This window comes from Ovis aries, chromosome 9 (genome assembly GCF_016772045.2).
Source record: "Ovis aries strain OAR_USU_Benz2616 breed Rambouillet chromosome 9, ARS-UI_Ramb_v3.0, whole genome shotgun sequence".
Lineage (NCBI taxonomy): Eukaryota > Metazoa > Chordata > Mammalia > Artiodactyla > Bovidae > Ovis > Ovis aries.
The window spans coordinates 1,963,347-1,980,130 of NC_056062.1; the positions used below are offsets into that span (position 1 = coordinate 1,963,347).

The window sequence follows — 16,784 nt, forward strand, 5'->3', positions numbered from 1 at the left end:
CAATCATAGCACACCAGGCCTACCTGACCATCAACTCCTGGAGTTCACTCAGATTCACGTCCATTGAGTCAGTGATGCCATCCAGCCATCTCATCCTCTGTTGCCCCCTTCTCCTCCTGCCCCTAATCCCTCCCAGCATCAAAGTCTTTTCCAATGAGTCAACTCTTTGCATGAGGTGGCCAAAGTACTGGAGTTTCAGCTTTAGCATCATTCCTTCCAAAGAAATCTCAGGGCTGATCTCCTTCTGAATGGGCTGGTTGGACCTTCTTGCAGTCCAAGGGACTCTCAAGAGTCTTCTCCAACACCACAGTTCAAAAGCATCAATTCTTTGGCGCTCAGCCATATTATCAACCCACTAAAGAGATCAGGCTGGGGAACAGAATGTGAAACCAGTGTCCCAATCGTCATGTAAGCTTGTTTGATTTCTTATGTCTTCCATCTAACCACAGTCAACTAACCAACAATATATTTGATTCTTGCATGCTGATTTTAAGAACACATTTAAATGCCAAGTATTACAGCTGCTGCTGCTAGGTCGCTTCAGTCTTGTCCGACTCTGTGCGACCCCATAGATGGCAGCCAACCAGGCTTCCCCATCCCTGGGATTCTCCAGGCAAGAACACTGGAGTGGGTTGCCATTTCCTTCTCCAATGCATGAAAGTGAAAAGTGAAAGTGAAGTCGCTCAGTCTTGTCTGACTCTAGCGACCCCATGGACTGCAGACTACCAGGCTCCTCCGTCCATGGGATTTTCCAGGCAAAAGTACTGGAGTGGGGTGCCATTGCCTTCTCTGCGTATTACAGCTACTTACATATAATTTTGCACTGTAGATATTATCTTAGATTTATGGCTTTCTTGGTAAAGGCAGTCCAATAAAATATGTAAACATGAAAAAAATGCGCAAAAGGTATGCTTCAGGCAGTCTTTTGAGTTTTCTTTCCTTTTTTTTTTTTTTTTTTTAAAGAGGAAGCTTGTGTTACTTCATCACTTTAGATAAAACACATCAGACTATGGCACTTAAAAACTAGCTTTAAAGGTAGAAGTCTTCTTGTAGTAGAAAAAAGTATTTTGGGGAGGAAGATTAAACAGCAAGTTATTTTTCAAAATAAACCTTGAACTTTCTGGACAATTCATAGTTCTCAAACACTCATACAAAAGTTTTGGAAGAGACTTTTAAAATTATTCTAATAAACTTATAACTACAGGTTTTCTAAGATGTTTCTGTTTTTGAATTCACATTTTTACTTAATTCACTATCATCAGATCCTAATTAGAGACTCAAATGAACAAGTCAGGATGACTACATATGCACTGTCCAAGTTGTTGGTTTCTCCTTTCTAGAATGATTTTCTGGGTTGCAAATTCATGTGATGTTCTCCCTCCTCAGACGTTTCCATGATATCTGTTTCCTTAAGTTTTAAAAATTGAGATATAGCTTACATGCAATAAAATCCACTCATTTAAAGTTCATGGTTATCAACTCTTTGACAGATGTGTACAGCCTTGTACCAAACACCACAGTCAAAATATGGAACATTCCTATCACCCAAAAAGTTCTATCCTGTCTCCTGGGTCCATCTCCTCCACTCTCCTCACCTCTGCCCCAACTCTAGCCCATGACAACCAGTGATGTCTTTTTCATCTCTATAAATTTTCCCTTTCTAGAATCATCCAATTTGCGGTCTTTTTGTCTGAATTCTCTCAGTTAGAGTAATCTGAGATACACTGGGTTTCCCCATGAATCACTATTTGGGTCCTTTCTAGAGCTGAGCAGTATTTCATCTTATGGATGTATCACAGCTTGCCCATTCACTCAGCAGTTGATGGCTATTTACTTGTCTCCAGTTTTTGCCTATATGAATAAAACTGCTACAAACTGAGGCTAGATCTTTTGTGAAGGCATATTTCTTCATTTCTTCTAAGGATACACCTAGGAGTGGAACTGGTGGGTTATATGGCAAGTGCACGTTCATTTTAGAGGAAACTGCTACACTATTCCCCAAAGTGGCTGCACTGTTTTATATTTCTGTCAGCAGTATAGAAAAGTTTCAACTACTAATCCCTTAACTGGTCAATGGAAACATTACATTTAACCATTGTATGTAAGCCCACAGGATGACCTGACAATTCATAGCCATTCAACTTGCATTAGTCTAACATTTATGAAGGTTAAGAGTTCGCCTGTCTCACTTCATCCTTGCTGTATATCTATGAGTAGAGAGTACTTGGTATTGTCATTTATTTTAACGAGAAGGCTGAAGCTTAAAGTGGATAATTCACGCATGAAATAAGACAAAGCTTGGAATGTTATCTGAGGTGGTATGACTCCAGAGCCCACTGTAGCGTGCAGCAAACACCAGAGGAGGGGGCTGGCTAGAACAGTACATTTGATGATACGTGGAAAATGGAAGAGACAGTTGTTCTTTCTCATTGTGTTATTCCAGACCTTCAGAGAAAGAAGAAGAAAGTATGCTACATGATAAAAAGCACTTTTCTTATTAACTTCCTATGCTCAGATCCAAGATCTAGGAAGTGGCATCCCAAGGTAGCTTAAATCCTACTAAATTATACTGAGATCATGTTTGCAAGTCATGTCCCTTTTTCCATTCCTATTCCATACACACCCTCAACTTGCATTAAGATATTACATTGAAAGCCATAAAAATACACCCATAAGCACTTACAGGGACCAATTTTCCTACTGTAAAAACGTCCTCAGCCCGGTTTGAAATGCACTTGTCTGTCGCCAGGGACCGTGTGATGTCTATACTAAGGACCCTGGTAATTGCCCTCACCTCTGCTTTGCAGGCCTGAATTAGCTATGCCCTCACCCCATTTATAGGTTTGATGGGTAAACTTAGACCCTTTTAATGCATAAAGACCAAAAACATAAATGGATATGATTTGGCAAGGTCAGCATTCTAGCATCTTTACACATCCCCAGGGCCTCCCTGCTCTAACCGCCTGGAGGAGTTCCCAGGTCACTTCAGCCTGCAGTGTCCCTTCCCACCTGCCCTCAGGCCAGCACCAGCCAGCCCTCCTCCCCTACCTTCCCCTTTCTCCATCTATGATGCTCTTATAGCCCACAGACTATTACTACAATAATCATGAAGCACATTTTACACACTTATTAGGTGTTAATCATTTTTATTGTTTTTATTAATTTTATTGGAGTATAGCTTATTTACAATGTTGTATTAGTTTCTGCTGTACAGAAAAGTGAATCGGCTCTATGTTTGTATATATTTCCTCTTTCTTGGATTTCCTTCCCATTTAGGTCATCACAGAGCATCAAGTTGAGTTCTCTGTGCTATACCGTAGGTTCTCATTAGTTATCTATATGATACACTTGTTCTTGTTGTTTCGTTGCTAAGTCATGTCTGACTCTGTAACTGCATGGACTATATAGCCTGCTAGGCTTCTCTGTCCATGGGATTTCCTACACAATAATACTGGAATGGGTTGCCACTCCTTCTCCAGGGGATCTTCCTGACCCAGAGATTGAACCCCCATCTCCTGCATTGGCAGGCAGATTCTTATATGCCAATCCCAATCTCCCAATTCGTTGCACCATTCCACCTTCACCCCTTGTCCCTTTGGTACCGTTTGTTTCTTCTCTCTCTCTGGCTCTCTATTTCTGCTTTGCAAACAGGTTCATCTGTGCCATTTTCTAGAGTCCACACATGTGTGCTAATATATGATATTTTTCTTCCTCTTTCTGATATTCATTCTGTATGGCCGTCTCTAGGTCTATCTGTGTATGTGGGCATGATAAGTCACTTCAGTCATGTCCAACACTCTGTGACACGATGGACTGTACCCCACCAGGCGCCTCCATCTGTGGGATTCTCCAGGCAAGAATACTTGAGTGGGTTACAGTGACCTCCTCCAGGGGATCTTCCCAACCCAGGGATTAAACCAGTGTCTCTTATGTTTCCTGTACTGGCAGGTGGGTTCCTTACCACTAGTGCCACCTGTAAAGCCCCTAGATCCATCCATGCTTCAACAAATGGCACAACCTTGTTCTTTTTTTATAGTTGAGTAGTATTGCACTATATATATATATATATATATATATATATATATATATATCTCGGAGAAGGCAACGGCACCCCACTCCAGTACTCTTGCCTGGAAAATCCCATGGACAGAGGAGCCTGGTAGGCTGCAGTCCATGGGGTCGTGAAGAGTCGGACAAGACTGAGCGACTTCACTTTCACTTTTCACTTTCATGCACTGGAGAAGGAAATGGCAACCCACTCCAGTGTTCTTGACTGGAGAATCCCAGGGACGGGGGAGCCTGGTGGACTGCCGTCTATGGGGTCGCGCAGAGTCGGACACGACTGAAGTGACTTAGCAGCAGCATATATATACATATATATATATATATATATGAAAATTAGATGCAGTATATATACCACATCTTCTTTATCCATTCATCTGTTGATGAACATTCAGGTTGCTCCCATCATGTACTTTCTTAAATGCATCAAAAATCATCTTCACAGCACCCTCATTGTCTCTAATTTACGTAGGGGGAAAGTGAGTCTTAGAAAGCTGTGTAGTATGTTAAGAGACCACAAATATCAAAGTAGGATTCAAATCCAGGTAATGTTACTCCAGAGGCCACACTTTTCCCCATTTCACTATGCTGTGTCTAAAACTCTAGAGTTGGTCCAAGTGTCTGTTGGGGTATAAATATGTGTCCCAAGTCAGGGCTTGCTGTTATGACTCGTGCTGCTCCTCATCCTGGAAGGCATCTGTCTGAGAACACTTCATTTTCTTTGGGCCCAAATTCTCACATCAGCTCCTGAATCCTGCCCTAACTCACGTGCAGGTTTTTCCTTTTCTGTGTTCCTATGTCTGTGATATCTCTTACTAAAACTTTCTGAGATGCTTCACTGTAATTTGCTGTTAAGTCTATCCCCTTCATTAAATCATGAAGTCCTTGGAAGCTAAAACTCACTCTCATTTACTTTGCTGTATCATCCCACATTAATCAAGTTATTCTGCATGACAAACAGCTCCCAGATCTTAGTGGCTGAAGATCATGATGGCCGCTTTCCTGTGGATCTTGCATCGTCTCAGCCAGCGTGGGGGTGTTCTTCTCCATATTGTTCTCATCCCAGGAGGGCCCCAGGCCACTTGGAGGGGAAGTGGCAAACTAAAAATGGGCTCTGATGTGCCTGTGCTCAGAAAAATTGAATATCACTTCTTTTCCTATTCATTGGCCAGAACAAGTGTCACGACCATACCCAACTTAAGAGTGTGAAGTATAATCTTAGAAAGTGCCGGAAAGATGGCAAACCAGAAATATCTGGGGAACAGTAATGATGACTTTACTTGATAGTATCAGGACTTAGCAATACCTATGTAGCTTATATGATGACTGTTTAATATATGAACTGGATGGGTATTTTAATCCTATGGTGAATAAAAAAGATCACAAATTATGACTATAGGATAATAATATTGATTTCAACTGATATGAAATTAAAGGCATTTTTACCTGAATACCATCCCTAAGGAAAAGATCTTGGGGTCAAACCATCCCCAAAGAAAAGAAATGCAAATAGGGAAAAAGGTTGTCTGAGGAGGCCTTAAAAATAGCTATGAAAAGAAGAGAAGTGAAAGACAAAGGAGAAAAGGAAAGATATTCCCATTTGAATGCAGAGTTCCAAAGAATAGCAAGGAGAGATTAGAAAGACTTCCTCAGTGATCAGTGCAAAGAAATAGAGGAAAACAACAGAATGGGAAAGACTAGAGATCTCTTCAACAAAATTAGAGATACGAAGGGAACATTTCATGCAAAGATGGGCAAAATAAAGGATAGAAATGGTATGGACCTAACAAAAGCAGAAGATATTAAGAAGAGGTGGCAAGAATACACAGAAGAACTATACAAAAAAGATCTTCATGACCCAGATAATCAAGATGGTGTGATCATTCACCTAGAACCCAACATGCTGGAATGTGAAGTCAAATGGGCCTTAGGAAGCATCACTATGAACAAAGCTAGTAGAGCTGATCAGAATTTCAGCTGAGCTGTTTCAAATCCTAAAAGATGATGCTGTGCAAGTGCTGCACTCAATATGCCAGCAAATTTGGAAAACTCAGCAGTGGCCACAGGACTGGAAAAGGTCAGTTTTCATTCCAATCCCAAAGAAAGGCAATGCCAGAGAATGCTGAAAGTTCCGAACAATTGCACTCATGTCACACACTAGCAAAATAATGCTCAAAATTCTCCAAGCCAGGCTTCAGTAATACGTGAACCGTGAACTTCCAGACGTTCAAGCTGGTTTTAGAAAAGACAGAGGAACCAGAGATCAAATTGACAACATCTGCTGGATCATGCAAAAAGCAAGAGAGTTTCAGAAAAACATCTACTTCTGCTTTATTGACTATGCCAAAGCCTTTGACTATGTGGATCACAGAAAACTGTGGAAAATTTTTCAAGAGATGGGAATACCAGAACAGCTGACCTGCCTCCTAAGAAATCTGTATTCAGATCAAGAAGCAACAGTCAGAACTGGACATGGAACAACAGACTGGTTTCAAACAGGAAAAGGAACATGTCAAGGCTGTATATTGTTACCCTGCTTATTTAACTTATATACAGAGTACATCATGAGAAATGCTGGACTGGATGAAGCACAAGGTGGAATCAAGATTGCCGGGAGAAATATCAGTAACCTCAGATATGCAGATGACACCACCCTTATGGCAGAAAGTGAAGAGGAACTAAACAGCCTCTTGATGAAAGTGAAAGAGGAGAGTGAAAAAGTTGGCTTAAAACTCAACATTCAGAAAACTAAGATCATGGCATCCAGTCTCATCACTTCATGGCAAATAGATGGGGAAATGATGGAAACAGGGACAGAATTTATTTTCGGGGGCTCCAAAGTCATTGCAGATGATGACTGCAGCCATGAAATCAAAAGATACTTGTTCCTTGGAAGAAAAGCTATGACCAATCTAGCTAGCATATTAAAAAGCAGAGACATTACTTTGCCAACAAGGTCCATCTAGCCAAGGCTATGGTTTTTCCAGTGGTCATGTATGGATGTGAGAGTTGGGCTATAAAGAAAGCTGAGAACTGAAGAACTGATGCTTTTGAACTGCGGTGTTGGAGAAGACTCTTGAGAGTCGCTTGGACTGCAAGGAGATCCAGCCAGTCCATACTAAAGGAGATCAGTCCTGAGTATTCATTGGAAGGACTGATGCTGAAGGTCAAACTCCAATACTTGGGCCACCTAATTAGAAGAACCGACTGATTGGAAAAGACCCTGACACTGGGAAATATTTAAGGCAGGAAGAGAAGGAGATGACAGTGGATGAGATGGTTGGATGGCATCATCAACTCAATGGACATGAATTTGAGTAAACTCCGGGAGTTGGTGATGGACAGGGATGTCTGGTGTGCTGCAGTCATGGGGTAGCAAAGAGTTGGACACAACTGAGCAACTGAAGTGAACTAACTTACTTGAATATATTCATTTAGCATCATAAACAGATATACTTATAACCCATTCATAAGTTTTTAATGAGAGGCTACTTATAGATATCAGTGTGCTAGATAGTATTCCAGTTTAAATTATAAAACATAATCCTGTCTAAGAAAGAGAATTTTTCCAAACATGTATACTATGCATATATATACATAATTAACATATTTATATATAATATATAAACAATATAAGTGTCTACACATATAAATGTTTAATACACCTCTTTCCTTTATTCAATCAAGAAATTATTGATGCGCATGGTTTGCAGTGCACTGCTGTAAGAACTGGAGGTAGAAGGGAGAACAAGTTGGATGAGGTGCTTGTACTTTTGAGAGGAGAAAGAGGATAGAAAATAAGCAGTGGACACAGAAATAAATAATTATAAGTAATAACTGAAGGCTTCCCTATTGGCCCAGTGTTAAAGAATCTGCCTGCAATGCAGGAGATATGGGTTGGATGCCCAGGTCGTGAAGATCCTCTGGTGAAGGAAATGGCAACCCACTCCAGTATGGTATGAGGTTGCAAAAGAGGTGAATATGACTCAGCGACTAAACAGCAACAAGAAAATAAGTGCTAAGAAAAAATGATAAATCATAAAGAGTTTATGATGAGTGACTGGTGGGCTAGGGACGACTGTGCCTAGACACTTCTTGTCCATCTCTTCAGATGCAATCCCTCTCCCTGTCTCCACTGCTCTGGGGCCTGGGGGCTCAGCTACTCAAGCTGCAACAATGGGATTCCTTCCTTCCCGATGCTGGGTTGACTTTATCCACAGCAGGCAGCTGAAGCCTATCAAATAGAAGAGACCTTGGTGAGGTGTCCATATCCCCAGCATCCCCTTAGGGAGGCTGTTTCTCTAATGAGGGCCACACCCTGACATCTGCAAGACCACACAGCTCTCGCTGGCTTTACCCTTGTTCCTCCAGGGTTAATGAGGGAGAAGCCCCTCCCAACTGGCACTGGCTCTGGGTTCGTTCCCCACCTGTAGCTGCCGCTTCTAATCATTGTCTACATCTTTATAGTCAGTCCATTTACTAAATTATCTCCAAACTACCCATTTTCTCATGCCGTTTGTTATAGGAGAGACAATTCAAGTAGAAGTCCAGAAAGTTCACACACACTATTTTCAGATACATAAGGAGAACACAGGTGTTAGACTTTTTCATAAGTGATCAAATCTCCCGTAGGACCCATTCGTGCAGGTGGGAACAAGTCATCTTCTGGATAAATCACAAGATGTCTGGGGAGCATTGTGGAAAGGGTGCTTTATTGAGGGACCTGAATTCCAGTTCAGACTTACATACATGACCTGAGTATCCCCAGGGCAGGCATTATGCATGATTTCTATGTAGATCACATAAAGTCCACATACGATGTGAGGGATAGTTTTTATTGCTATTGTTACAATGCTTCCAGCCTGTGACGCAGAATCTTCCCAGCCTTATTTTTACTGCTTCCTTCGTGTGAAGCCCTTCTCATAGACTCATGACCCTTCTGCCCACACAAAGGGTCCTCCCTCTCTCCTCCTCCCTCTGGCATCTACTGCAAGCCAGCTCCACATTCTAACACCACTGCATGCTTCGCAGCATTTAAACCCCACCCTCCCTCACTTCCAACATAAGACAGGTTCGCAGCACAGTGAGCAGGCTGCCTATCTTCCTGAAGCACCAACCTTGGGGTAGAGCTGGCTCCCCCCATATCATGCCCTTCAGCAGGAAAGAGGTTGAGCCCCAAGCAAGAGAGGTGCCTTCTTGCAGCAGCACAGTTCCACCCTTACACATCTATTTTCAAACGATCTGTTTCTTTTTAAAAATATGTACAGTATTCACTTAAAATTCCTAATGCTAACTCATGTATATATAACCTATTTTAAATATTAAATGGTTGCCTAATGTGGTACATTTTTGTAATAAGACACTGTAAATATGAAAATAAACCCAAATGCTTCTCTGAATTTATATTAATCATAATATTATTTTAACAATTAATATAAACAATGTCTAAGGCATCATTGCATTTTATATCAGTATGTGTTCCAAAAAAATTAAGAAAACCATTGTAATTAAAAATGCTTTAAAGTAATTTTGCTTTATACACATTAAGACTAGTAACGAAGTAGTCTATTTCCATGTGTTGAGTAATATAAAATATTTTGAGTTTATCAGTTTACAATCACCTACCACTCAATAGGTTTAAGCCATTTAAAAATTTGGATTGGCAATTTTACATTTGAGAGTTGCAACTCAAAGAATGGATCACAACTTTGGCTTTCAAATACTCCAGAACGTTGCTATGCTCAAACAATTTGGGAGAAAACTAACCATGGCAGCTGCAATTTTTATGCTTATAAGAATTACCTACTGCTTTTGAGAAGGAAAAATTGTTTATTGCCTGTATGATTTGGTACAAGTTGAACTGCTCTTAAATAACCAGTCTGCATTCTGCTGCACTCACACTATCAACAAGGCTTTGAGTATGCGCGGAAGCAGTGCGTATTATACAGGATTAGAATTACCAATGAAGAAAAGTAGTGCCAATTTTGAGCACAGGTAAAATTCAACAAATTAAAGAGCAAGTTTTGTGCTTTTTAAGAGTAGCTGACTCCTAATCCTCGTGAAACAGTTTTTTCACAGAAACTGCAAATTCTTACTCCTCCTAGAGTACTAAGTCTGTGGGCAAAAAAAAAAAAAAAAAAAGCCTGGAAACAGTCAGGGGAAATGTGTTAAGTGATCCTACTTTATGAATGCAAATCAACAACATTGTTCATAAAGGAATCTCCTTCTGCTTGGCCACAGATATCACAGTTTCAAATAGCTAAGCACAGTCAGGAAATAGAACCAAATTCAGAATTTATAGTTAAAATCTAAGGGTGAAATTTCACCTCTACACATCTCAAGCTATAAATAAATATTAATTATTTACAACTCAGTGGTAAGTAATGTTTTTGTTTTGTTTCATAAAGACATCAGCACTATCTTAGGAGTAACTACTGTATGTAAGAATGGGTATAAGTAACCTGAAATTTATCTTGACTCTTTCAAATACTAGTTATATTGATTTTTTGTTTTTTTAATTAATTTATTTATTTTGATTGAAGGCTAGTTACTTTACAGTATTGTGGTGGATTTTGCCATTCACTGACATGAATCAGCCATGGATGTGCATGTGGCCCCAATCCTGAATCCCCTCCCATCTCCCTCCCGATCCCATCCCTCAGGATTGCCCCAGTGCACCGGCTTTGAGTGCCCTGTTTCATGTATCGAACTTGGACTGGCCATCTATTTCTTATATAGTAATATACATGTTCCAATGCCATTCTCTCATATCATCCCACCCTCGCCTTCTCCCAAAGAGTCCAGAAGTCTGTTATTTATATCTGTGTCTCTTTTGCTGTCTCGCAAACAGGGTCATCATTAACATCTTTCTAAATTCCATATATATGTGTTAATATACTGGAGTTATATTTATTTTTGAATCAAGATTTTAACTTATCTCTGATCTTAATGGGGTTCCTGATAGTTCAGTTGGTAAAGAATCCGCCTGCAATGCAGGAGACCCCGGTTCAATTTCTGGGTCAGGAAGATCTATTGAAGGGATAGGCTACCCACTCCAATATTCTTGGCTTTCTCTGGTGACTCAGCTAGTAAAGAATCCTCCTGAGATGTGGAAAACCTGGGTTCGATCCCTGGGTTGGGAAGATCCCCTGAGAAGAGAAAGGCTGCCCACTCCAGTATTCTGACCTGGAGAATTCCAAGAACAAGTCCATGGGGTCACAAAGAATTGGACATGACTGAGAAACTTTCAATTTCACTGGTCTTTTCACTCATATATTTTTATTTTAGTACATTTTCCATTTTTAACACAGCAGTCTCTAAGTATTTATGGCTAGTTTTAATACTTACATAAATTTACATTTAATATTTGTAAACCTTTCTTCTTGAAAATATTGCTCTAAATTAGCACAAGTATTTTTAGATAAATTATGTATAAGCAATTATTAGTATTCAGAGATTCAGAAAAATTTTAATACATAAGCATCTAATTTTTATACATAGTATTGTTTCTTTGTCTCTGAGTTATTTTAATTTTTGCCACTTTTGTTTTTGTTTCTTTTATAAAATACCAGGATATTTTTGGTAGTATAGCAACAGATAATACATTTAAAAAATTCCTCCAGGGTTCTAAAAAAGTTACATATACCTGTTTATTGGTTTATGAATGTTACAATTAAACTTAGGGCAAAATTAAAGCTGTAAAATACATAAAATAAAATATGTTGCGGAAAAATAAATATTTTACTATATATGTTTGAATCATTTGATATCTGAGTAAAAATTCCAGAATATATGTATAATGGAAATAAACTAAGGAAAGTGACACCTATTAAAAATGATATGTAATAACATTTAGGGTGATCAACTTTACAAGTCATTTATGACCTGCTTGTGGAGTCTAGTCAAGGGAGGATTCATGAGTTTACCTTTAATCCTCATGTTAATAACAGGGCAATAAACAGAATTGGTTGCCTGTGTAACTCAACTTTTAAAAATTAATTTTAATTGGAATATAATTGCTTTACAATGTTGTATTAGTTTCTGCTGCTCAGCAAAGTGAATCCATTATGTGTATACATATATCCCCTCTTTTGGGGATTTCCTTCCCATTTAGGTCACCTTAGAATACAACATTGAGTAGAGTTCCCTGTGCTATACAGTAGGGTCTCATTAGTTATCTATTCTAGATACAGTATCTATAGTATATTATGTCAATCCTAATCTCCCAACTCATCCCACTTTTTCCCCTGGTTTTTATAGGTTTGTTCTCTACGTCTGTGTCTCTATTTCTGCTAAAAATCATATGATCATCTCGACAGATTAAAAAGAAATCTTTAGACAAAGCTCACCATCCATTTATGATAAAAATTCTCCAGAAACTGAGCACAGAGGGAACGTGCCTCAACAGAATAAAGACCATACTTGATGAACTGATAGATAATGTCATTCTCAACTGTGATTCGGCTCTGAGTGGCCATGGCCTTATGTGGGCTCTCCTTACACACAGGGAGAGTAGGCACTGCCCTCTGCTGTGCCTGCGTCACAGCTGGGATGCCACAAGGACTAGGAAACCTCGTCCACCCGGCCCCGTGGTGGTGAGGCTGACCCTCCTCAGATTCTGAAGCACTGGCCCAGCAAGCACCCAAGGTAAGGAGGGAACCATAACTGCAAGATAATCTACCAAGGATTCACTGCTCATACATAGGCAGGGTGTCAGTGGAAGAAAGGGTGGTCCTGTAGAATTGGCATCACACTTAGGAGAGCAGTGACCGGAAATTACTAGTAACCGGAAATTACTGGAGGATTCCTCCATGGACCTGGGGCCCCTGATCCCAATCAGAAAGCCTGGCCTGGCCTTAGGTCAGGACAGCACTAGGTCAAAGCCATAAAGCGCAGGGTACAAGAGACAACGCAATGCCCCACCCCCAACAGCCAAGCAGACAGCTCAACCCAAGTTTTAATCAGAAGAGGCCAGCAGAGAAGCAGCAGTTCACTGTGTGGAAAATAGAGTCAGCACAGATCGATAACATGAAGCAGAAAGGCCTGATCCATGGGCAAGAGATAGTGTGGAAGCAATAAACCAAAGGGCTGACTTCAGTATCACAAGAAACAGAGAAAAGAAGGAGGGGCTAAAAAGAGGACCCACCCCCTCAAGCCCTGCAAATCATCACTCTCCAAAAACTTCTAACTAGTCTGTGTAATTACCAGCATGAGGATCTACCTTAGTTTGGAAATCTGTGGTCCATAACCTGTAGACAGACCACACAGATGCTCTATACTAAATCACCAAAGAATATTTTGGAAGATGGCTTGTAAACTCTGGTTTATAATATCCCGTCACCCCCACCACAGAGTCACAAAAATAGTAGCTACTGATAAACATTTTTTGATTGAAAAACCTCTACTCAGGCTCTTCTAAACACATGGAAATTCTGGGAGAGTGATGAACTTGACAGGGCCATGAAACCTCTGTGCCATTTCTCCATCCACTGCTCTCTGCATCCCTTTCATATTCCTGAGTTACACCTTTTAAGGACGAACCAGTGATCTAGTAAACACAGACATACCTCATTTTATTTTATTGAATTTCACTGTATTGTGTTACAGATATTGCATTTTCTTTTTCTTTTTTTTTTCAAATTGAAGGTTTGTGGCAACCCTGTGTCCTGTGTCTTGCCATTGTTCCAATAGCATTTGCTCACTTCATGTTTTTGAGTCATATTTTGGTAATTCTTGTACCATTTCAAACATTTAATTATTATTATATCTATCATGGGTGATGTGATCAGTGAGGCTCCTATTGTCATTATTTGGGACATCATGAATAGTGCTCACATAAGATGGCAAACTTGACTGCTTGTTGAAATGACAGCAAAGGATTTAGACTGTACCATAAACTTTGTTGATAAAACAGCACAGGGGTTTGAGAGGACTGACTCTGATTCTGAGAGTAGCTCTGCTGTGAGTAAAATGCTGTCTAACAGCACTATATGCTACAGAGAAATCAGCCATGGGAGGCAGACCCAATCAGCGCAGCACACTTCACTGTTGTCTTATTTTAAGAAATTGCCAGAAACACCACCATGATCACTCAGCAGTCATCAGCATGGGGGCAAGACCCTCCATCAGCAAGATTATGATTCCATGAAGGCGCAGATGATAGTGATTTTTAGCAATACGGTATTTTAAAATTAAGATTATGCCACTTCAAGGCAAATCAAAGGGGAAAAAGTGGAAGCAGTGACAGATTTTTTGCTTTCTTGGGCTCCAAAATCACTGTGGACAGTGACTGCAGTCATGAAATTAGAAGACGCTTGCTATGACCAACCTAGATAGAGTATTAAAAAGCAGGGACATCACTTTGCTGACAATGGTCCATATAGTCAAAGTTATGGTTTTTCCAGTAGTCATGAATGGATATGAGAATAGGACCATAAAAAAGGCTGAGTGCCAAAGAATTTGTGCTCTTGAGTTATGGAGCTGGAAATGATTCTTGAGAGTGCCTTGGACAGTCCGGAGATCAGCAGTCAACCCTAAAGGAAATCAACCCTGAAAATTCAATGGAAGAACTGATGCTGAAGCTGAAGCTCCAATCCTTTGGCCACCTGATGCAAAGAGCCAACTCCCTTGTACTGGGAAAGACTGAGGGCAACAGAAGAAGGGGGAGGACAGGATGAGATGGTTGGATGGCATCATGGACTAAATGGACATGAGTTTAAACTCCAGAAGATAATGAAGGACAGGAAAGCCTGGTTAGCTGCAGTCCATGGGGTCGCAAAAAGTCAGACATGACTTAGTGACTGAACAACAATGTGTGTTTAAAACATAATGCTAGTTTACGCTTAACAGACCACAGTAAGGTGTAAACAAATCATTTGTATGTACTGGGAAAAATACAGTGGCTCACAAGGAAGCAATATCTGCTTTATTGTGGTGGACTGGAATCCAGCCTGAAGTATGTCTGAGGTGTGCCTGTCAGATCCTTCTCTGAGTTCTGTGAGCTGCTCAAGAAAATTAATTGAACCCAGGGAGAGGATCACTGGGACCTGTGATCTACAGTTATAGAACCTGATAGCACTGGAACCTTCCATCTATACAGCTGGCCATGTGCCTAAGTGAAAACCTAGACTCGGGACTGCCTTCTGAGGCAGGGGTGGGGCAGTCCTAGGGACTGACCCCTAGACCTACAGGACGTGACCCATCTCCAGCTCCATGGTGTCCGAGCTGAGCTGATTCGGGACACCAGGATGGTGTAGGAGCACTGTGTGGGAGTGCATGGGAAACCTCCCATGTGGACTGGGAGCCAACACTTGGGGACCAAGTTCTGCTTAGAGTCAACGTGACTGAAAGGGTTTAGGGAGTTACTTCTAAATCCACTGACCATTCAGAAGCTCCTCTGCAGCTAAGCCTGGCTGTCTGAGCCCCCCTATTCTGAGTCAGTCTTGTGACATGAACACACGGTGGAACAGAAGAATAGCCACCGGGGGGCATTTTATTTCCCGAAGTCAAAGATGCTGTTGTGCGTGCATGTTCAGGCTCTTTACGACCCCCTGGATTGTAGCCCGCCAGGCTCCTTGGTCCATGTGGATGTCCCAGGTAAGAATACTGGAGTCAGTTGCCATTTCCTCCTCCAGGGGATCTTCCTGACCCAGGGATCGAACCTGAGTCTCCTGCTCTGGAAGGCGGGTTCTTTACCACCGTACCACCTGGGAAACCCAGTCAAAGACCTCATTCCAGAATTTCTTACATCTAACAGGCAATTCTCTAAATTCAGCTGTCCATGTGCTTAATCCCAACTGGATAATCTCAGGAAGGTTCCAGAGAGGAAGCTCTCCTCTCCTTCTCAGGATAATTCAGCTCATGGGCTCAGGTCAACATGTATATGCTCCTGTTTTTAAGGGCATATCAGACTGCACTCAGAAAGGATGCTTACAGCAGTGAACTGGGCTAGAGGCAAAAAGCAAACAGGCCACAGGGCAACCAGTGTACTCCCGACAGCCTTTTCTTTCCCAGCAAATGCAGGTGGCTTTCTCTTGCAGTTCACCCACATCCATGTGTATCTAGACAAAAGTGTATGTCACTGAGAGAAGACTATGTTTGTAAAAACATTTTTTCTAGAAATTAATTATGGGGTTGCATATTTTCTTGATTTTTGTCTTATTAAAATAATGACAGCACAAATGTGAAAATATTTGGTATTACAAAAATAACCCTTAAATCAGGGTTTATTGTTTAAGTGCTTATTTTTAAATAAGCACTTAAATCAGGTAAGATTGTTTTCTGACACATTTTTAATTGGGACATAAATTAACTTTTCTAGTTTACAACATAAGACATGAAGCTGGTGGAAAGGAAATCCACTTGACTTAGTAAATTTTTCATCCCTCACCTCTGTTTGAACTCAAGGACTTTCAGTAGAATATTAAATGAAGTGTTTTGCTACAAGTGAGAGGAAAGAGTTAATTTTCAAAGTTATTTTCTCCTCTCATCCAGAGCTGTAGGGAAACCTCCCAGGAAACCAACCCATCTGGTTATTTTCTGCCTCTCTCTTGCAGTACTTTCTTTTCTTCTGTTCTCCCCCCACTCTAGCTGCAGTTACTTTATTTTGTCTTATTATTCAATATACTTGCCTTACTACTGGTCTCAATGTTGACAATAGTTGAACTTTATTTGTAGAGCTTTAATTTTTGTTCTATCGCTTCCCTCCCCGGCTCTGATTTTTT

At 40.6% G+C, this 16,784-nt stretch overlaps 1 protein-coding gene across 15 annotated transcripts in view; it reads right to left on the minus strand.

Annotated features, from left to right (window-relative positions):
* Positions 1-16,784, minus strand: part of RIMS1 (regulating synaptic membrane exocytosis 1) — a 599,063-nt gene that overhangs the window by 515,174 nt on the left and 67,105 nt on the right. The gene's annotated exons all lie outside the window — the stretch shown is intronic.